Here is a 24,864-nt window from a genome sequence, read left to right as displayed (position 1 = left end):
TGCTAGACAGTGATAGCAAAATAAGCTCTACTACACAGCCAAATATTCTTACAAACACAACTTCAAGTGTAAATACCTTGTTATGTCCGTTGTTTTGAAAATCAGCAAAAAATAAAACAAAATACACAAAGAAAAATTTTAAATTATAATCTAGTTAACAATTTGTGTTGGCATTACCAACATTGAAAACTAAAAAATGGGAAAACGAAAAATAGTTCCATTTTAATCCTAAGCATGCTACGAACATAGCAAGGGGGAATTAAAGAGTAAAATACAAGTAATGTTTTCACATAAAACTCAATAAATACTTGAAATACTTGTTTGATTTTTTATGCTATCCTTTGGCTTGTTTTAGAGAGGTATCTCCAAACATCATGGCATTGCTGCTCCTCTTTGCAAAAAAGCAAAAGGAGGGAGGGAGAGAGAGACTATGCCTGTTTAGGGATAATGAGGACCATATAATCTATGACTTAATTTATGGGACATTAATTTCTAATAGCAAAAAGTCCTCCAAAGTCAGAAATAAATTATGTCTCAAAATAGAGTAATTAGTTACAAAAGAGTTGTATCGAAATATCTAAGAAATATGTAATGCATTATCTGTAGTCAATTTTTTCCAAATGGGAAGATAAATATTTGAAATGTTATAATCAAGAATTCAGAAACAAAATTAGTCCAAATTTCTTAGAAAAGTCCATAAGTATCTTAAAGTGCTTTCTGCTATCTTGCATGGAATAACACTTCTACAAACCCTACTTCTACAGGTAACTATGCTCCCTTTTTGCTGGCAGTTGTTTCAAAGCCTTTCTTCATGTCTGCAATAAACTTAACTATATCACCACCCTTCAAACGATTCACATATGCCAAAATCAACTCACATTCGACATACAGAGTAATCTCTTGGGTTTAAGAAAAAAGCAGAATTCCCATCTCAAAGAGCAAGTAGTTTTGTTTGTTTGTTTGTTTGTTTAAAAAAGAATGTAACGTTTAAGTAAATTGGTAATTTGGGTTGATTCGCCATCTGGAAAATTATTATCTCAACACTCTACACAGTGCCCATTTCAACATACTGGGGTTTAGACATCTCATTCCTGGGGGAGTAATCACAGGCTCTTTTTCGTTTGGCTTGTACTTTGGCCAGCACAGCACCGTGTCCAGGTGAGTGCTTAGTAAATATTATTTAGTGATGATGAGAAAGCAGAGAAGGAAGAAAAAGAGTACATAAAAAGTCCTTTGCTGATATTTTTTCTGAAAACAGGAACAGACAAGTTACCTTTAAATTAGGAAACACCTACATGACTACATTTTTCAAAATCAGCAATATAAGATCCACCACATTTGGCTTTGCTGGTTTCAAATGTTTCATCTATAGCTACAGACACAACAAATGGATAATGGTTCAAAGACCTCAAACAAACTAAAGCCAAGTGGTAAAACACTGCCAAATTAGAGAGTAATTCAGGAAAATAAATAACTGTCCTAATTATGGCAAATTGGCCCCTACACCATTAAATATTTGTTGGAAGGCAGCATGCACACACTGAATACTTAGTTGTTTAGCATGAGTTTCTAGTTTCTCATAAAACTGACAGCACTCAGGGAAATGTAGGTGCTAGGTCTGAATTTTAATATGATTATTTAAATGCTACACATCAAGTTTGCAGGCCTGTTTGTTTTTAAATAAGGAGACACTCTGAATACTTTAAGTAGTATGCAGAGAAAAATGATAAAAACTTGCCTTCCTTATTATTCAAGAATACGAACACTTTACATGAATCCAATATCAAAAATATAAAATAAGAATGCACACATGAAGCGTTAGCTCATCAAAGCTAAAGAATGACTCCAGTCCATGCGCTGACACTGTGGCTAATTATTAAAATAAGGGTCATTTTAAGACTAATAAAAAATGTTTTTGTTTCCACTTCTGCATTTACAGATAGAACCCTTCAGGGGCTGAAGTCAGTCAAGCTTATTCACTTCTGCTGCAACTTTAGGATGCATGCTCCAGCCAACTGGCGAATTTGTTTTTAGGTCACCACTTAAGAGGGACCCTCTGGGGGGGAGGGTGCAATTATAGCCTATGATGCCTTGGTGTAATGAGTGCTGGAATCTTAGTCTCTCTCCGATTTTTTTTTTTTCTAATCTCTATTTTCATAGAGAATTCTTTCCCACCTGTTCAAAAGATGTGTTTACTTGTGGTACAGGTTTCCATTCCTATCGTCAGTTGATGTAGGAAGATTCTAGAAAGCTTACATTGTCAACCATTTCTTTCCCACAGGCGGCTACACTTCAGTAATTACACATGGCCTTAGTTATGTAGTTTTTATAAAGTCCTTTGAGATCCAATCATAAAAAATAATTGTATTACTCTGCTAGCCATTCAAACCTCTGACTTCAACCTAAGGGGTTATAAATACAAGGTCCATGCCTGTAAGTACTGCCCCACCCAACGTCACGGCAAAAAAGGACAATTGTTCCTCCAGCTCTATTGTACTATAAACCCACCTGAGGGGCAATATTTTTAAATATCCACATAAGCCTATACTGGGACTACAAACCCCACATAGCTGCAGGCACTGCTCTGTCCTTTGCCCTAAAGGATGCCTCCAAACGCATTACATCCATCACTACAATCGCACTTGCACCACCGACTTTCCGGCCCATCCCTTCAAAAGGGCGCTATGAGGCACTGGATTTACAGTGTTCTGACCTGTATAAAAGCCTTAGTTTTGGAACAAAGACACAATTATTATTATAAAAATGAAGAGCAGCTTTCTGTTTTCAATCTTGTTAATATTATTTATGAATGTAATTTTTAAAAAAGTCTGATTTTCCCTTTATTGTGTCCTCTGGCAGGTGGTTCTTTTCTTCTCATCCTTCTCTTCATAAGGGTTGTTATTGCCATAACTTGATTTAATAAAATTACAACATTGGGGAAAATGAAAAATTGCACTGGCTTAAAAGTGTTGGAGGCCATAAACCCATGGACTTCAATTAATTTCAAGTGTGGGATCAGTTTAAGGCCAACCAGCAGAAATTCTATTCTGTCCATGTAAAAATGAGGTTTCACCACATTTACTTTTTATAACCTATATAAAAGTCAAGTAAAAGTAATGAATATCTAAAAGCCATCTCAGTGGACTGGCAAAGACTATCTGTATTCTTGAAACTCATCTTACATATTTCTCCTTGTGCAACAAGGATCCCATGCCTGATCAAAGCGAAAATGTCAAACCACGGAGAAAACAGCCCAATTTCCAATCCATTTCACTGCCTACAAATAGACCTCCTTCCAAGCCACTTCTGCATGGAAAAGCACTGGCAAAAGAAAGAAAAACTAAGAGATCATGTGGTTATAATTACTACCAGGCAAGGAATATTTCTGCAGCTCAGTGGTAAAGTAAAACTCTGTCGCTCTCTGCTCCCAATAGTGTCCATCGCAAAACAACTGCCTCATTAAATCTCTGCAGTAAGATTAATATGCCGTAGCTGCACTACATTTATAACTTGGTACTCTATAAAAAGCACATTTAATGGTAAGAGCCAGAGCCTAGATACAAAGTATTACTATAAAAACTCCTGGCAGCCAGTACACAGTGCAGGCCCTCTGTCCTTCTTGCAGGAGATATAAATGAGGCTTTTCCTGGTTCATTCCAAGCCTGAAGCCCTACCTTAAAAACCAGAGTCAGATTTTATGAGAGTAGCAGAAACACAAGATTCTGAGGATGATGTAAACATGAATGCAATAAGATTACTTAACAACTAAGATTGGCGCAAGATGAATGAACCCAAAATACTCCACTTACACACACACACACACACACACACACACACACACACTTATACACACGTGCAAACTTAAAACCAGACCATTTCCTAACATTTGTTCTCTGATCATAGCCAGCTTTTCACCAAATTAAACAACTGTGGCATATATTAATCTAAAATCCACCCACACAGTGCCAATAAGTTCAAGAAACTACCGATTAAAAAAATTCACACTGCCTTAAAAAGAAGTCCTACCTTCACTGTCAGGACCGTGACCTTCTGGATCTTAATTATCTAAAATTATAGAAAATAAATGATCAAGAAAATGTGGGCCCACTGCTACATGATAGTGGACTAGTACAAATATAATGTTTCTTTCTATTACTTTAGAAAGCTGCTTAAGTTCTTTATTCCAAGAATATCTTCAGAAAATAAAAAGGACAGTAAAACCCGGTGTCTTATTTTCAGGAACCCTATGATGAATAAGTCAACAAATAATTTAAATACATATGTCCTAAGCTCAAATCCCCCCAAAATCATTATAAATGATGCACCTCAGGTTAACAATCTTCTTGTGTCAAATAATTATAATTCTCTAATGCTTTTTAAAGTTCACGTGTATACACATAAACCCAGCCTTCTAGTGTTTATTTACATACTTAGAAGGCCTGTTCCTAAAGAGAAAATCAAGTATTATCTCTTTAGAGCAAACCATGCCAAAAAGCACTCCTCTCCTACAAGTGTGTGCAAATCATATTCACTGATTTACCTGGATACTTTTTAAGAACATAGGAAAAGTAACCTTCGGGCTACAAAGAGTTAACAAGGAGCACAAAGCCTTCCTAGTTTTAGAAAACCAAAGGGCGGGATCATTATTTTGTGCTTTCTGGGCTCTAGATATGCATTCTAACTTGAAATCCCCTAAGATGAAAACAGATTTAGGGAAAATAAATCGCACACTGTTATAAAATGGCAAGCAGGCTCCAATGAAGGAATGCGGCATTACCAGACTGTGTAGTCGTCTGGCCCACACCAGCCTGCTGGTCTGCTGCCTCATTTTTTTTCTACTGTCAAGAAAAGATAAACAAACAAACAAAACAAAAACAAAAGCAATAGGTGGGGTGGCTAAGGAGGTGGAGTGGCTAAGGATGAGCATACAGGAACAGAGCCTCAGCATGGTAGGACAATAACAGCAATCTAAAGCAGAGACCTGGCTGGGCCCAACAGGTCCAAAGAGCTCATGTGGTCAAGGATGAAAACTTTTTCCACAATGTTTATTTTCTATCTACTCTATTCTCTGAAAGTCATTAAAGTGTTCAACACACACACAAAAAAGAAATCTTTTCATATACTTGTTCTTTCCTTCGTCTATAAAATCTTCTCAGATAGAATGAATTATCTCTATGTTAAACAAAATTGCACTATTGAAGTTTAGAATGTCTGTGGTTTTACTTGATTATTCTACAGGTCTATCATGGTCCTTAAAGGCCAAAGAGAAATATCACACATGCACTATTATCAAGGAGAACATGCCAAATGTGAATTTATTACCATTCTCCTATCTACAATGAAAGTCCTCTTAGGAAGATGATGAGTGGGAGGAAATTAGCGTTGAGAGAGGTTAAACACACAGGCGAGTGCGCACACGTGCGCGCACACAAACACACACACACACACACACACACACACACACACACACACACACACACACACACACACACTTTGGAACCAAAGAAAGTTTCTCCTCTTTCAATCAGAATCCTATCCAAATTTCTTCTTCTACTTAGTCCCTCTTTATCTTTAACGTGAAATTTAGCAGAGAGCAATTTCAGCACCTCAATTTTCATATAAAGAGTATTTATAAACATATTCCTACCTTAAAGTCATTTAACTTTCAAACTGAATTACTATGGCTGCCTTGTCACAACTTCAGTAAACAAGAATTTACTGAGCACTAACTAGGCAAACACAGGCATTTGGCTAAGGCCCCGTAGATGCAAAGTCTAAGACTTGGGCCCTGTCCTAAGGAGCCTGCATTCCTCTGCAGAGCTTCTCAACTACGGAGTCAAAGTGGGTTCAGTTGTTGAAGGTTATAGATCCTTCAGTCCTTGAAGTGGCCAGGTAGAGTTTGGGCTGACTAGAAACAGCAGGCCTGTTGCCTCTCCATTTACCCAAGTGTGTCATTCAAAACTTATTTTTCTGCCTATGCCACAACAAGAGAAGGGCTGGCAAGCACCAGAGCAGCAGGAGAGATAGATGAGTAAATCAATGACTGCAGAAGGCAGATGGACGAACTCACAGACAAGGGGCATTTAAGTCAGATGGGGCAGAGCAGAAAAATTTTACCCAAAAAAGAGCAACTTGAGCTAAGTTTTAAAGGATGAGTACCACTGAGGACAAGAAGAAAATAATTCTCCAAACGGAGGAAACGTATGTAAAGCCACAGCTGCATAAAACAACATGATGCCTTCTAGGAAGTGTGACTGAGGGGCTATTCAAATCAGGGGAACTGGATAGACTGGAAAGAAATGAGGGCAGTGGCAGAGACAAGGCTGGAAAAGTAGCTAGATCATGAAGTAACTACTGTGCTCTGTCTAAATGTTAACTTCAGCACTATGAGAAGTCATTGAAGGATTTAAGGAAGAGTGACCGATCTTGTTTACATTTTAGAAAGATGCTCCCTGGTAATTGAAAGAATGGGGTGAAAAGAGACCAGATATTAATTCTAATATTTCTTTTATTCCATCTTTTAAAAAAAATCATTAACTATTAATTTAATAAACTAACATGATTCTACAGGTAGTTCATAATCCTTTTTACAAGACAATGTATTAACACTAAACCATTACTTTTAATAAGACTCAAATAAATATATTAAAACATTCATTTTAAAGAGTGTAGCCTTTTTGTGCAAAAAAAAAAAAAATAGAGTGAGAAACCACAAAGGGTGATAATAAGAAGTAAACAGGATAAATATTAGATGGAAGGAAGACGAAAATGGGTATAGAAACTCAAAATCACCTAACCTAATAAAGAAAGAAAAGATTGCCCTGCTAAAGATTTTTCTAGATGAATGTTTTTCAGTGAACTAACCAATGTTTTTTTGAAGTTTGTTTTGTTTTGGGGGGACTTTTTGGAATACAGCTTTGATTGCCAGATCTGAGTCTCTTCACTCTTCCAACTGATGCCTTAAGGTCCAACAGTGTTGGTTAACTGTGAAGGGGCTGTTGATATCTGAATCTCGTATAGTCCCTAACTTCCTACAAAACAAACAACTTCTATATCCCTCTGCTTAATCTTAAATCAAGTTTCATGGACCTTTTCTTCCATTTTTTATAAGAAAAATATTATAAAAATAATTTTAATATCCAGATACACAGGTATTAATTCTCCACAGCAAAGAGATTTTAAACTGCTGAAAGTCCACTTTGGAGGAAAACAAATTATTTAAAAGCATTTATGTGTAATCTTTAGCACATAATGACCAGATATACTGAAAAATGCTTCTTAGGACAATTATAATAATAAATGAAACATTAAACTTTAGATATTTGGATGTTTGAGAAAGGGTCTAGTTAGTTATTTCCTCTTTAAACGTAGTAAGTCATAACTATAGTAGCATACGTAGGAAGCATTACACCACCTCAGCAAAAGAAAATCTGGAGCAAAAAGCCTTTATATTCCAGACATCATATTTTCTGATACTTTTACTAACTTTGTTATTACTTCAGCTATTTTAGATAATATCAATCCAGTTGTAACAATATTTCTGAATTGGACACTTAAAGTTAACTATCAACATTTACTGAAACACTAGCCTAGGGAGAAAGTGTTTTTCTTTAGTTCTGAACAAGAAACATTCTCTTGCTGCAATGTAACAAACAGTATTCCGTCTTACATTTTGAAAAGGTAAACAATCTCATTTACAAAAATCACACCAATACTATTGCTCGAATCTCTTGATTAGTAACTTTACTTTTTCTAATTTAGGGAGTTCTTCCTCTTAATTTCAATGATATATTTGAAAGATAGAGACACATCTAGATTTGTCTAACTGGAATCCTGTTACTCAGAAACATGAAAAACTTCATTTGTTTGTTTTTGTTTTTTCCCCCATTCGGCAGCTCTAACTGATTCTCAAACAAACTAGGAATTAAACTGCTGTTAAAATAAAGTGGAAAATAATCTGAAAACAAATTTCTAAAAAGCTCTTTTCTTTCCTAGGTGGCACACAAGTGGAAGGCCCATCTTTCTAAGAAGTGATCCCACTCAGGAAGATAAGAAAGTGATTTCTAAACAACTGCTTTGGTAACATGATGGCTTAGCAAAAGAGAAAAAAGAAAAAAAATCCTATAAAATTAGGTACATGTTTGTATAATGAAAGATCAGAGTAAAACGTAAGGCTGTGATTTATGACTTATGAGCTATTACAAAATACAGGAAAATTTATGTGTAATTGGAAAAAAATTCATTTTGTTCTCCTCTAGTTGGGATAATAAATTTAAAAATACATGTAACCCTAAATGTCTAAGGTTCCTTCAGCCTGATAAACAAAATAAGAAAAACCATACAACCAAAAACAAACCATAAAAATAGATCATTATTGATTTAGCACCATTTCTGCAACACTTTCCTTAAGGAAATTGAAACAAAGAAAATATAGGAGCATCATTTTTTAACTTTTTAACTGCACTTTTCATTTCCTAGAATACAATTCCTTAAGTTTCCATATGAGTTTAATTGATGTTTTTCTTAGTTGTAACTTAATCTCTCCAAAAAAAGACTTTTAAAATGCACTTTTTCCTACAGAATGACAACCTTGCCAAAGTGCATTTAATCTGCATGTATCTGCAGACAAGTAATAAAGACACCAGTGCCATTAGCATAATCAATACACAATTTACAGAGCTACCCAGATAGAACTGAAAGTGAACGTGTAAGCCATTATCTTAGCAACTATAAATTAATAGTCGTTTGTGAGAATATGTTTCTACTTATATGGTTTCAATCCTGACTTGTCGAGATAATGTGAGCATATTTACTTTATAGTATATATTATATATAAACATATTTTAAATAAGTTATTTTCAGATAATCTCCAAATATAAAGAAAATCACCTAAATCAATCACACATAAGGGAGAATAGTTGATAAATAACCATCCATATTAATCATTTTACTTTTTCACCATGGTTTTAATAAGAATATGTATATATATGTATGTAAGTAGGTATGCTTTTCAGTAAATATTCATGGAGAAGGAGTATGTTCTCAGATGACGGGTCAGAAAAAGCCAGATTTCATCTTATTTTCTAAAAGAATAATAAGGAAACTAATCTAGTCAATTCTACTGCTGCTTATAATTTTTAAGAATCCAACTCTTTCAAATTTTTTATATTTAGCCACAGCTAAAAAAAGAAAAGAAAAGAAAAGTATGTTCCATTTCTGAAGTTCCATTTATGAAACATCAGAATTGGAGTCATTTTTTCAGGAATGGTGATGGGTTGTGCCCAATTCCATCCACAGATGGCATCAATGTTCCACCGGTCCTTGGAATAATCCATCCCTAACAGGTGGGCCCACCTCCACACAGCAACAAAGAAAATTTGTATAAAAAAATGGCACATCTCAAATGAAAGAAAATAGACACTGCTTCAGGATGGTAATCTGCCAGCGGAGAATATGAATTTGTTTTTCCCCTAGCTTCTCCACAGTGTATTTAAAACAGCCAACGTAACATTACCAGGAGGCTATTCAACCAAAGTCAGATCCATTGCTATAATTTTGCAGGCACAACCACTACTCACTTTTTCCTATAACACAAAACTGGTGGGCTCCACCCTAGCAAAGCTGGCCTTCGAGTGAGAGCATCCAGAGGAAGACCTTTGCAAGTCTACTCAATCTCTGTAAGGAGGTATTTCTGCTGAGATTTCACCAGCAATGGGGAAAGCACTCCTGGATCCCTCACTCCAGCACCCACCGCACTCTCTTTTAAGGTATCTCTGGTATCAGCTTTCTGTGGAATGCAATTCTTATATCAGAAGCCAAAGCCTTTAATCACACAATTTAGGATTTCTCAGGTTTCCACAGCTTTTGATTCTCTCTCAGGTGTAATTATTATCACATCATATTTTTCCTTGTAGAAGTAACTTTTTGGGGGGGAGAAGTGAACTAGGGGTGGGAACTGAGATCTAAATGATTAAAGCAAAATGGAACTGCAGAGAAGAGATGTGGTGGCCAGAAGATTAATTATTTCCACCTCTTAATTTGGTTTGAGATTGACCCTGGTTTCTCCTATTTGAAAATTATAAGATTAAGAACTGCCCATTTTCACGCCAGGAAACCTACAATCCTTTTCTACTTCAGCCACGCGAATTGGATGAGCACAGTGTCTGTGCCTCAGTTTCCTCACCTATGAAATAGAAAATGATAACTGTCAGAACATTCAGTTAGGATCAAATAAAATAGCTACACGGTGTCTCTAGAAATATTAAACAGGCGCCAAAACGCAAAGAGCGAACTCACCTCCTCTCCGGTTCCATTACCCACCTTTTATTGTGGAAGGTGATGACTAAGGGTTTAAGTAAAAAATTCACACAATTCTTCTTAGGCTATCTACAGAAGGAGAAAGATTTTCTGCTCTACACAGAGGCAAGGAAGCCAAAGAACTGTGTCACCCATCAAGACTTTGCAGAAGAGAGAAACATAAAGAGGACAAACTGTGCATGTTCCTTCAGCTTCCCCATGAACTGCATCTATTACAAAAGGCTGTTTACTAGTTAACGACTTGCTGTATATCTGTTAAGCCTTTTACATTTGTTACCTAATACATCAATCCTATGAAGTAGCTTCTTACCTTTTTATTGGTAAGAAAACTGAGGCTTAAAGAGGTCCAATAAGACGTGGGATTCAAATGCAGGTCTGTCAGACACTGGGTCCCTCAGGACAACTCACTGGGACATGTCGATTGTGCATATAGGACCAAAAGCCAGAGACCTTGACAGCTAAAACTAGAATAAGGAGAGGACTCTCACAGAGCAGGGGCCCCAGGATTTTAGCTTCTGTAGAGTCTGAGAGAAGTGGAGAAAGTCCCTTCTCCTTCTATAGTTCACAATGTGTACAGCCGTGAAAGGTCATTCCTAGAATTAGAAATCAAGAGACTGAGATGCTCCTCCCTGTTCTGTCACAAAGTCACAGTGTGACTGGGAACACTAAAGTTCTTTGGGTCTTGGCGACGGCAGGGTGGATGGGTGTTCTAGTGTCCTTGCCCCACTTGCAACACTCTGCCCCTCACTGTGTCCCTTAGTACTTCCAGCCCCCACTATGGCTGACCTGTCAGGAAACTAAACGACCAACCTCGCCAATCTATCCTTTCTTAAGTGTCTTCTGGAATATCTATTTCAAATTATCCTGAAGTGAAATTTCTTTTGTCACTTACTATCATTTGAGGATATTCCACTCATTAAAAGCGGCCTCACACAACCCTCTTGACTCTCTCCACTCTGATTTTCATTACTATTTCTTTCACTTCATTTAGCATTAAGGTTGAAGAAAAAGGTATAAGTGGATATTTCAAAGTCATCTGATTGGATATATTAAGGTTTTAGACTTTGTATAGAAAGACAACTTGATGACAGTTATAATATAGTTAAAATAAAAAGAGATGGTAGTGTCTATACAGAGCATCACCAGACAAATGAGTGCTGAGGTCAACCAGCGGGCAGTGACGGAAGCTGGGCTTCTAAAGCCCAAGGGGACAGCCGGAGCCCAGCAATCTGGGAATAGGGACTAGGGGATTTCATGAACTCACAGAGTAGGACTGCTGACTAAATGAGCAAGGGAAGGAAGGAAAAATAAAAATGAAGCAAACAAAATTTAGGATTAACTGCAAAAAGGAATGGAGAAGAAATTTTGAGGGGAGAAATTTCTGACAACCTGCCCCAAATAAGGTTTCACATAAAATTAAAACAGTGAAACACAGCCAGCCCAGGACTAGGAGGTAACAGCCAGTGAGCAGACACATTCCTGCATTCTCCTTCCTCTTCACACTCTATACTCACACGGACTTCTAAACAACACAAAATTCCTCTCTGAAGCCTTAAAGAAAATGCTTCTAGATAAATTTACTGATGAGTATGGTGATGTAGAAAATCATGCCCTTGTTCGGCTAATTCCTTTGTAAACCTGAGCCCAGATTTACCTTTTTAATTTAAGGATTATTAATAAATCTACTATGATTAAACCTTCATAATGATATGTGAATTATTTGTCTCTAGTTCCTCTCCCAAGAACAATTAGCCTACCTTTGCAAATTAGCATGGTCTATCTGCAAAGAACTCAAAGACACAGACCTGACTTACCAAAGAGATGACAGAGGCTCTAAAATTAATTAGCCCCACTTTATGTTTCCATTTTCTTTTAACTGGAATTTCTGCAGGAATTTTTCTTTCAGAATTCTCTCTACATTGGCAAAGCAAAGAGGAGCTGGGAGTGGAGCACTGCTTTGGCCAGCGTGAAAGGGCTGGCCACAGAGGACTGAAACCAGCAAAGTCATCTGCAAAGAACCCACCCAAGACAGGCCTCTGAAAGGGCTCTGACCAATCACACAGAGACCTCGAAATCCCCAACATGAACCATAGCAAATAGGAATTTTCTAGAGTAGGAAGGAGTTGTAAAGCACGGGATGAAGAATTTCTCTACCAAAGTGAGAAAATCTTTCAGATTAAGAGTAAGACACATTTACTAGGTACTTCTTGTCTGCCAAATACTATTCTAAGAGCTTATATGAATTAACTCTTAATGCTCACAATTCTATGAATTAGGTACTATTATTACCCTCGCTTGCAGATATAAAAACTGTAGTTCAAAGTGATTTAATAACTTGCCCAAGGCCAACCAGGTTAGGATTTCAACCTAGGGAGTCTGTTTAAACACCCAAGATCTTAACCACCATACTATATTGACTCCATTTACTAAATGTTTACTAAGTTCCTCTAATATTTCCAGGAATATGCTTAGGTGCTGGGGACACAAGGGCGAAAGGCGGGCAGACAAAGTGTAACTGAGGAAGACAGAGCTAAAAGAATGATGCAGGGGCGGGGGAGGGGCAGGACTTTCTATGTGGCAAAAGAAAAAAAAATTCCCACCCACAAAGACAAAGGCAAACTTAGGCAAAATATTCATAATACACAAGTCAGACAAAAACTAATTTTCTTAATAATATGGGCTCCTCTTTCAAACCAAAGCCAAAAGAACCAAGAAAATAAAAAGGTGATTCACAGAAAATTCAAATGGTGTATAAACACATGAAAAGATGCTCATAATGATAGAAATGCTAATTAAAATGTCAATAAAATACCAGTTTGTTTCACAAGCCACATTAGCAAAGCTAAAGTATTTAAACGTAGTTACTCTCTAACCCTGCTGCTAACAGCAGTGAGAACTGGCATTACCTCTACGGAGGGCACACTAGCAATATTTATCAAAACAGTAAATGCATGTTCCCTTCATCCAGAAATCCTATTTTTAGGAATTCACTCAATATATATAATCACACATATCTGCAAGGATGTGTGTATGCTCACTGAAGCAACATTTGTAAACAGTAAAATATAAATAAATAAGTAAACAGAAACAACCTAATGGCCACCAGTGGGGAAAAGGCTAAATAAATGACAAAATACCATACACTGGATAGTGTAGAGTTGTTAGAATAAAGAGGAGAGGTTCTAAGTGTTGATACGGAGGGATTTCTAGGAAATACGTTTAGGAAGGACAATGTAGAGAGCTCCTACTTTTGTTTGGGAAAAGATACCTGAGATACCTACATATGTATAATGCCATCTAAGAACGGTCCAGTTTGCTGCCTGAGGACATTACCACTAGAATCACCATGATTTCTAAATAACTGTAGAACAAATATTTAAAGAGCAGCTGCAGGGTATTATTACCCTGTCCAGGGTATGGATGCATCTTACTCAGACTTGGCTTGGAGGATTATGTGGATGGTGGTAAAGGTTGGATATGTGTAGTTTTAAAGTCCTCTCATAGACTACTTTGTGGGACTCTATAAATAATACTACCATGAAGAGAGACTTAGAGAAAATGTCTAAAAGATATGAGTTGAAAAGTTAAAAAAAGAGAAAAAAGTAAAGTGCTGATAGGTAGATTACTGTTTTTAAAATCTAGCTTTCCTATGTAAATTTTCAATTACAGAACATACTAATGGATTGTTGATACATTGCCATATTCTAATATTTACTAAGCTCTTTAATGTGGGAATTTTGCTAAGAACTTGCAAAGATCAGCAAAGATCATAAGCAGAAACATATTACTATATGATGTATATATTTTCCTAAATTATCTATGAGGTGAAATGGAAAGGGAAGTTGTTAAATTGTCTTATGATACCAAAATGAGTGTGTTTATCCAGCATTTAGACAGCTATAAAAATTAAAAGAAATCCAGATATTTGGAAGAATAAATAGATCTAAGTGATTAAAAACTGAATGGATATAGTTAGAGTAGCTTTCTTAGAGTAGAAAACCAGGTCCGTGAACAAAGGACGGCCAGAACCTGTACACAAGTTAGCCGTGTGCAAGTAATATAAAAGAAATACCACTTGTACGAATTGAAAGTATACTATTATTGCAAAACGAAGTGCAGTTTGAAGTTAAATAACATTATGTGGGACACAATGAATTATCTAAATATGTTTTCATAGACTGTTAGTTCCCATGAACCCCATGAGCAACTGGGTTTGACTTATTCTTTGCTGCAGGGGTCCCTAACCTCCAGGCCGTGGAACAGTACCGGTCCATGGCCTGTTAGAAATGGGGCTTCACAGCAGGAAGTGAGCAGCAGGCGAGGGAGAGAAGCTTCATCTGTATTTGCAGCTGCTCCCAGGTGCTAGCATCACTGTCTCAGCTCCACCTCAGGTCATCGGCCATGAGATTCTCATAGGAGCACTGGTCCCTGGTGCCAGAAATGTTGGGGGCTGCTGCCTTACTGTACCCTTAGTTAGAACCAAGCACCTGAAACTGCTTGGTTCTAACTCCACAAGCACATAGTCCATATCTGTCTCCTTCATAACATCCCCAACTCCTACCATTCCCAGATTGGTAAACGGTGGATCTGTAGTAAATATCTGATCAAAAAAATGACTGAATTAATACGTTTGTTTGTATAGTTCTATATTTGTTGGCTTACCATCTAGTTTTAGGTTATGAGGATTCAAAGAAAAGAAACACAAAACCCTGCTCTCAAAGGGCTTATCGGCAAACCAGAAAACTTAAGAGCCATAATTTCTATGATATATGAGGTACAGAGGGGATAATAAATAAAGAGAAGAGCCCTTTTAATTCAGGTGGGTCAGAAAGAAGCCTCACAGGAGATGTGAGATGAGTCTTACAAAATGAAAACAATATTCAAGCCTTTATCATTATACAAAACCGACTTGAGAAGAGGTTCAAAGTGAAGCTGTGAAAATCAAAGGTTTGGGACATGCTGCTATATAAAAATGGTATCAGCATTTGGGCAAACGGATGAACATGAATTGAAGATGACTAGCCAACATAAGTCAAACTAAATTAAAATGCTGTCCTTAAAGCAATACACTTTGACCTTGGCTCAAACATTTGTACTGCTGCAGGTTCATACCCATCCCACTGCAAACATCCACGAGAGACCCAGGCAAACACAGAGTTAGTCACACACACACATACACACAATTTCTAGCGCAAAGCAGCTGCTGCTATAAGGGTTGTTCCCAGTGATATGACAAACTCCTAGCGAGGAGAATTGGTCACTGGCCCGAGGCTCTCATCTAGAAGCTGCAAACTACTCCATGGAAATGCCAGGACTTGAACAGAGTCAGATTCTTTATAAAGGCCCTGAGAAGGGATCCGGGTGTAATACAAGTGTCCTTCTATATTAGTTACCTAAATTGTTAGTTCTGTATTAGTTCTGGACAAGAAATCATAATGGAAAGACCATCTAACCCGTTTATTTGATTTTGTTCCATCAGCTACAACTCAATCAAGTTCACAATTTAAAAAGCATGCCTGCCCCATTAATATGAATTATTGATCAACTTGTAAGAATTAAAATTTCTCAATATGAGAATTCTACAATGTTAGAGATGGAAGGGAACACAGAAGTCATTCATTTCATAAAAAATAAAGTGATTTGGTTCTACTAAAGTTTACTGAGCACTTAGTATAAGTCAGGCACCTAGCTAAGCACTTTCCTAGCCTGAGGGACAGGGACATATAGGCAAAAAACAGAGCTTGGAAGCTATTCCAGGGGTCTGTGCACAGCCCATCACACTCATACTGGGTTTTAAATATGCAAATCAGTAAGTATAAAAAACAGTTACATTTAATGGGAGCTATAAAATGGTGTTATTATCTTGTAATGGTTTTATTTTGAAGATTAAAAATTGGGTATAATGATGCAATACTTATGTAAATGACCTATATGATTTTGGAGGAGACAAAAGGGATTTCATGTTGATCATCTTTTTCTTCGGTCAGTTACACTACACCATCACCATTCATTCAGCACTCACATCTTTGAACATGAAGATCATCAAGACACCCAAGATCATTATCCCTAAACAGTCTTATGTTTAGGATTTATGATTCTGTAAGTTTGTTTGAAAGCATTCACCTGTCTCCCAGGGGAAAAATGATCAAACTTGAGCTATGGACTTTTCAATATCAACTTGTCTTATTCTTTAGTATTCTATTCCTGAATATTTAATGGAATGAATTCCTTGTGACTTATTTCACTTCATTTTTATGTAGCAAGGATCCCTACCTGAATTTTAGTTTTGAGGTTTTTAAATATCAATATCATATAAATTATCTTAAAGAATGTCATCAATTCCTTGAAAGTTTTTTAAATAAACATTAACATCACACAATTAACTTTCAAAAATGTTATCTAATCTTTTAGGAAGGTAAAAGATATTTAAAAATCAGTGATGTGAATCCAAAAGGGTTGGAAATAAATATTCTATATATTGTATTTAACAGTTGCAGTTCAAGTGAGCATATTTATCTTTTAATTCTAAAAGAAAACATAACTCGCCATTCTTAAAAAGTTAGCTTGCCAAAGTTTCGGTACCAAACATGTTTTTGAAACCTATGTTATCTAACTTTTTTAACTGACCCACTTAACTTGATGAAAAAGTGAATAACTACATACGCGTATCTCCTTCTCTCGAATTGCATTGCTTCCTTCCCCAAATTAAAAAGCAATGGAAGATATTTAAAAGTCTCGTCCAGTTTTCTAGACCATAACTTTCATAAGAGCAAGGCTATGTCTGTTTAGTCCACAACTGAATTCTCAGAACTTAGTACAGTGCCTGGGATGAAACAAGCATTGAAAGAAAAAAAAACTTTTTAAATGACGAAATGAGCCCCCTCATTTTACAGAGAGGAAATGTGAATCTTAGAAAACAGAGGATAAGTGGCTTGCCAAAAAGTACAGAAAGCAAATCAGAGCTTGCCCCTGTGCCCTTTCCACTCTGCAACCATCTCCCCACTCAAACCGCCATCTAAGACACAACACTTACTATCATAACTAATCATTTCCATTTTATTCTCAACTCTTTCCAGGAATTAATATGCATTCCCTTGAGTCTATAGTTCTTTTTAACTCTTGCCTCATGTCTGCAAAAAGTGCATCTAACTTTGCTTTGCATATTGCACATGGACAGCCCCAAACCACCCTACAGAATACATGCAGCAACTTCAGACTCCACACATTAGCTGATGAATAAAACATGATGACACCACCTTCCAGCCAATATTTCTACTGGCTTCATTAATACTTGGTAGAGTGTTGTTTGTAAATACTTAATTGCCTTTTTTTATGTATAAAAATAAGAAAAGCTAAAAGTGTGATACTAGTGATAGCATATTTCTACTTATGCTATCACTAGTATCACAACTTAAAACAATTGAGACAAGCTAAATCATTAGGAACACGGAAAGCAATTTCTATTTAGTCTTACTGATGCACTTACTAGACCTAATCTGGTTCTATTGTGAAAGAAGGGAATTATATTAAAAAACATGTATGAAATGCTAGAATTTGTTTCTAAAAGTCAATATATAGTTTAAAATACTGTAATACATTTTAGCTTCCTGGTCACAGCATCCCCATAAGTACAGCAATTTATAGTTCACCTTGTGGACTCCTGACCTCTCCAATTGTTTTCACCAATGTATTCTGTATGAACATATGGGACTGTCTGTACGTGAGAATGAGAGCCACATATCTCCTTTGTTTCCATCAGGTAAATAAGTTTCCGTATTGATATCTCTCTCAGAAAACACTGATGGGATAAGAAATTTTGGAAAAAGCCAAACATAAGAAAGAAAGGAGAAGGTAATAAAAATCATGAAATAATGGCCCTCAATGGTAAAGTGATTTTTAATTTCTAAAAGGAAATTATGTTCCTTACAATGACACCAATATTTATTAGGCAAAATCCAACTCAATCCAATTTGTCCCTTAAAAAGTAATTAACACTTATGGATTTGCTAATCAAAATGTACTTTAAACAGAAAGAGTATGTTTGCATGTGTGCATATCATTTATGTGCTTATCTCATACTGAGTTGTGATAACTGAGGGGCTGAAACTTTTTGGTTTCACATATGTAAAAAAAAATTTATATTGTAACCATAATACCAAAATGCAATTCTAACAAACTACATTATTATGAAAATGAATATTCTGAATGGCAATCACTTGACCAGATTTAGCTTGAGACCTATTCTCATGTATGAATAGTAGGTTTCCAAACTAAATCATCTTCATTTGAAAAGACTTAAAATGCTCAACGCATTCTCAACACATACATACATGCAATTGACAATTTTAGATATACATTTTTCAAAGCATTTCCCATCCCATGAAATTAAAATATATGATGTCCTACAATAATTTTTAAATGTATGCATTTATTATTTTTTTTAATGTTTTAAGAAAGGGGAGTTTCTAGGCAGTCATATTTGAATCTGGATCTGGATTTTTCTTTTTTAAGACCAAATTACAAAACTCTACAATCAGATATCTAGAGTAGGAATGCCAATTGCATGTGCTGCCATAATAACGATACCCCCAAGATCAGCCCTATGTAGCTGTGGCAGGGTCCCCAGGCAGCTGGATAACTGCTGCCTGATCATTATCCCTGCTAAAACTGAAGCTACTGAAGTTTTAAAGAATTTGTATCTTACTGAATTTCTTTCATCTCTAATAATTACTAAACTGGCATAATTACCTATACTAGAGGTAGAATGTGATGCATGCTAAAAGCTCAAGCTGCCTAAAATTAAATTTAAAAAAAAAAAAAAGGACATGAGTCTACTTAGTTTTCAAAGATTTATCTTGTGTCAGGCTTTTATGCCAAGAGTTGCATAATTATTTAAACCATTTAAAAGCTTTCCTTACACTATTTGATTAATACTATAACAGAACTATTTAAACTTACTAATGTAAACTTTAATGTTTAAGTTTTAATTGCTTTGTAATAACATTGTTGCAGAATGTTTTTTTTTTTAAATCAGGCAAGTATACTTTCATTACAACAAACAAGGTATATGTAATCCTACCTACTGTACCTTGTAATCCCCAAACAAAAAAACAGAAACATATTTCAGATTTAATTGAAATGGGATTAGAAAGTTTCATGCATCCCCCACCCTCAACTAACTTTAACCTTTGACAACACAACAGGAGTCAATGGAGAAAATCCTGATACCAAAGGGTCTCTGGGAAAATACTTAGCCAGAGACCCTTGGTATCAAAATCTCATTCAATTCAAAAGCATTTTTAGCATATTACCAATGACAACATTTACATTTTTAACAATCCATAAGGCTGCTAAAATATGTTACAAGTGTTGCAAGTCTTAAAATGGTTTTCTCTCTTAAAAAATAACTAAAAACTTAATGTGGTACCTATTAAATCCAGCCATAAGGAACGTATTCTATGGCAACAGGATTAATGACATTAAGCCAGCAATGTGAATTCTGTCAGATGAATTAATAAAGCACAGTAATAGGAAAAACAGACCTTTCATAAAATTCTTAACTCATTTTGGTAGAATTGCTCTTTTCTACTATCAAAACCTCTTTCTCCTCATTGCATGGTTTTACATCAAAATGAAAACTCAAGCAAATATACTTAATATTACATTTCAACTTATGTCAACAAGTATTTCACTAGAATTTAACAGAGTAGCCAATTCTCACAGACTTCCTTTAGAAATAAAAGGGAGCAAAAATGTTCCTATGAGATAAAAGAGAAATTATCCTATAAATATGCTACAAGACTTGCAATGATCCAAATAAGCACGTAAAAAGCACTAAGTATAATTAGTGGAACCAAAAAGTTGAAAAATTTTGTCATTGCTGTTAGACGTCACTGCTGTCAATTACTACAATAGATTTCAAGAGATGTGGGAATATTCTGGCAAAACAAAAAAGGAAAAGTATTAACAGCTTGCTTTATAAAAAGCTGCTAATCTCAAATCCCTTTGTAACTTCATTTTTACAGGTATGCTTTTATGTTCAATATCCTATTTTTGCCCTTTTTTGGCTGGATGAATAAAAGCCAACAATCCACTCATGCATCAAACAGATGTTTTTGTTTTTAAGGCCAAGTGGAATCTTATGAATTTTTGTGCCCTCCCTCTAAGAAGATGCTGCCAGAACTGTGGAAATCATGAAACCGGCGTTTTGGAAAAGACTCACTGGACCATCAGTTTTGGAACTTTGACTCGCACTCATGGGATTCTTGCCAACTGTAATTGCTGTTTTTGTTTATGTCGGATTGTCTACTGATTGGACTATAATCAATTTAATGACTTCAGCATCTAGTCAGTATAATTTAGAGGTGATAGAGGGAAGAAACAGTCACTGCTTGATAGATGAATAGAAGTACTACGGCAACTGTCTGAAGTGGGTATGGATGTCAAACACTGAGCTTCTGCAGTGTTTCCAATAATCAGGCTTTCTAGCATCTAAATCCAAAAGTAAAAGCCTACATTGCTATGTGCCGCACAATTAGTAGAGCGTTTTGTGCTCACACTCATGAAAAATATATATACATACACATATACAGATACATTCTTAATATCTTTTTAAAAACTTACCTTAAGTTAAAATCTAGTTATTAAAAAATGGAGTCATGCTTGCTTAACTTATGTAAAAATAACTGAGAGAAAAGCTATGTTGTAATTTTTTAATTAAAAGCAAACTATTAAACTGTTTTAATGCAACTGTCTTTTCGCACAAAATTCAGGGCTTTTATTTTTCCTACTATGGCATCATTTCCAAAACCAAAACTGATTCTCTAGTGGGGTGAGGTTATTTTCTTAAGAAATAAAACACATGGCGATGGAGTGTAAGGGAACCATGTTCTTTTTTTCTGTGTTGTTATACTTCACCTGTCTACCTATAAGAAAATATATTGTCTTTGGGGGAAAAAAAAGTGTTTAAGTAAGGACTGGAGAGTTTAACGTTTCTATTAAGTTTAGGGGCTAGGACAAACTCCCTGCAGTGGCTTTTTTAACACCTACAATTTCAAGAGCTTTTCCACTAGAGAATACAACCTAATAGATAAGTTTTCTGACTTTCAAAAGGTTATAGACTTAAAATCCATTGCCTTTTCACTCAGATTCTACAGTTTACATTTCTTCTTTAAATCGAGAGCTGAAGTTTTGCCACTTCATTATATTTCTAAATAAATGACTTCTTAAAAAAAATAAAAAAAAAACTTTGTAAGTACAAAAGAAGGTAAATGGGAAAAAGGAAAAAGGTCAGTCATAAGTGTGATAAATTCTAAATGTGCCAAGTTACAAAGGGTTAGCTACTGTGACAGCCAACTTAAACAAGGCACTTTTGGGGCTCTCTTTCTCCCTGGTTCCCACGATTTCTCTCTACAGGCCCCTGGTATGGGTTTATGAACACCTGAGGGTCCAGATACCCTAATTGTGTATTGTGTTTAACTTGGCCATTTAAATGTCTAAGTGCTCCCCTCTCTCCTTCCCAGCTTTATAACTTGGCTCTTACTGAATATATCACACCTTTATGCAGTGGACCACTTTTTCCTTCTTACAGTGCTTTTTGGAGTAAATTTCAAAAAAATTTGTTTTTATCTGGTAAAATGGCTGAGAAACTTCCATCAGAGAAGCACCACAAGAAATAAAGAGCCAGCAAGAAAAATAGATATAGGTCACAATTGACCAATTTGATGCTACTGATTTGCTGCCTCTAAAAACAAGCTGACAGCAGAACTATTTTCAGTCAAGTAATCTACTCAAACACCATGTCTACTCTCAGGAATTGAGATAAATATCCAAATAATACAAATGGAGTAGAAAGGGTGACTCACTTGTCGGTTCATCCATGCCTCTAAATATTGCCTCTAAATAAATACTATAACAGAGCTATTTAAACTTACTAATGTTAACTTTAATGTTTAAGTTTTAATTGCTTTGTAATAACATTGTTGCAGAATGTTTTTTTTAATCAGACAAGTATACTTTAATTACAACAAACAAGGTATATGTAATCCTAGCTACTGTACTTTGTAATCCCCGAACAAAAAGCAAAAATTTTGTTTCATTAAATGGAAAGGTTATCCTGAAGGTTCCTAGCATAAGGACAGAATAAGTTTCTCAACTTTGTATGTGAGCTGAGAGAATTTTGATGCTAGGGCTTTGAGAGGCAAAGGAATACAAGAGTTTCATGTTTCAAATTATATTTTGCAGCTTTCACAAGTAGAAAAACGAATCTTTTTGGTGTTTTCAACAGTTTTAATGCACTTTAGAGGAGGTAAGAAGACCAAGCTCCATTGCACCAGAAACCTAGCACCCCCAGGAGGGGGTTATTAGGACAATTACACTAAAGTTTGCTACAAACAAAAACCCTACAGAATTTTTAAGTCAATGTAATTATTCATTCAAAATACTTAATTTATGAGAATACCCTAAATAAATTCAACTATTAATAGAACTTCCTGGTATTCCTTATTGTTAAGCATTTGGGTGAAAACAAAAACTCCTAACTTAACTGTCATTTTGTTGTAATGTTTCTACCTGCCTTATGTAAACTACTCCCCTGAGATACAAGTTTCAAATTACGATATCAAAAGCGACAGCCATATCAGAAATATCTTTTAAATCTTGCCTGTTGAAGTAATAATATCCATGTAGGAGACAAGTTGGAAATTGCATGCAGAACTTCGTGTTTTATTTAGAAGGGCACATTGCATTTTTATGGTTTCCAATGCCTCCTTCAAGTTAGTATAAAGTAATCTGCAAGGTTTTGAAATACTGTCACTCATCTAATAAAATCAGAATTTTTATCTCTTACTTGCAGAACTACTCATCAGTTCTTCATAAGAGAAGAAACTTAAATAAAGGTTGCCTTTCTATGCCTACTGATAGCAAAGTGTTGCTCATTGCTTATTATCATTATGATGCCAGGAGATTTGTCATAATATGTCCCTGGCTTTTCTATGATCCAAGTATGACCTTCTGAACAATACAATGGGCAGAATCCACATACTCAGAACTCCTAAAACACATTTTGAAAAATGGAGACCCTTCCTGGAAGACACAGGAAATGAAAATAAGTGAAGAAAAGGTAAGGTATTTAACAAGAGCCACCTAGAATGCCATTCTACTTGTCCAAAACCGTTACTAATATCACGATTACTCATCTGACATCGCTTATCTAAATATGTATTTTTCTAGGTAAATGCACACCCTGAAGAAAAACAAACCCACTCTTTAGTGAGAACTGTACTATTTTTATTCCTGTCTTCAGCTTCTCACCCCCAAAGCTCAGCTAGCCCACCTGAGGCCATTAGTTCTGGGAGTCGTCCAAAAAGCTGATAGAGAACACCACCGCGTTCTCTGCCTACACAATAAATGGAAGCTAAATCTTTGTTTTTAATGTAAATATTTTATTTAGAGCCTGGCAGTTGAAACACAGATAATGTGTGTCTTCATGGAGAAGATATTTGAATATTTTTGCAATATGACAATATAACAAAAGAAAAAAAAATGCCCTCTTTGCTCATTTCACTTGCAACTTTTTGCTTATTCGCTTAAGAATGCACAGATCTTGGTCCCAGATTATCTCGCAATTCGACTTATCCAATACTGCCCTGCGAATACCGCCAACTGACGGCTTCTCTTGCTGCCCATAAAATCCTATGTGGGAGAGAATACATCCCCTTTAGGAAGCACAGGGAACACTAGCACCCACAATCAACAGAACTTTCAGTGTGAATTCATTCCAAAGGCAGGTGAACTGAATACTCGGAGGCTACGGATGAGCAAAACTACCAACTGAGCAAACTTCAATAAACTTTTTAAAGATAAAAAACCTCCCAAATTACTGGACAGAAGCCTTTGCAGCCCTCTAAACCGGGCTGACAAACACCAAGCGCTATCCCATCAAACTCGTAAAGTTCTTCTTTCCAAGTGACTCGGAAGAGGTTTGTCCTGGTACTTCGCTCAGCGCGACTTTTCAGGAAGCCAAGAGTCTCCCGGCAAGTCCCCCCGACACGCGAGCGTGGTCCACGGTTACCCTGACACCCGCGCACGCCCGCGGCGTTTATTTTTTTCGCTATCGACCCTTGAATCTTTCAGGCCCTACGTCTTGATTTTCACAGAAAATGTGGGGCCCACGTGAATGTAAATCACCACAAAAGCTGTTTCAAGGCACATGTCAGTGATTCATCTCGTTTACAAACTAAAACTTCTCCCGTGCTTCAGGAAAAAAGAAAGCGTTCCAATCTGCGAGGCCCTCCCCCACTCCGTCCCTTCCCAGGAGAAGAAAGGGCTTTGTGTGTGCGGTGAAGACTCCGTTAATCGAGTTCATAAATACACATCAGTCCGAGACCGGGAGGCGTGGGGTGCCGGGCTCTGCCCACCCCTCCCCCGGGCTGGCGGCAGAATCGGGAGACGGGTGGCAGGAACAGGGGCCCCCGGACGCCGGGGCCCGGGCCGCGGAGGAGGAAGAGGATGCTGCGCCGCCGGGGACCGGAGGGCGGCGGGGGCGCA

General features: G+C 36.5%; 1 protein-coding gene across 4 annotated transcripts in view; it reads right to left on the bottom strand.

Annotated features, from left to right (window-relative positions):
* Positions 1–24,864, bottom strand: part of ZNF521 (zinc finger protein 521) — a 269,073-nt gene that overhangs the window by 241,704 nt on the left and 2,505 nt on the right. The gene's annotated exons all lie outside the window — the stretch shown is intronic.

This window comes from Pteropus alecto, unplaced genomic scaffold (genome assembly GCF_000325575.1).
Source record: "Pteropus alecto unplaced genomic scaffold, ASM32557v1 scaffold146, whole genome shotgun sequence".
NCBI classification, from domain to species: Eukaryota; Metazoa; Chordata; class Mammalia; order Chiroptera; family Pteropodidae; genus Pteropus; species Pteropus alecto.
This window is presented reverse-complemented; position numbering and strand designations above follow the sequence as displayed.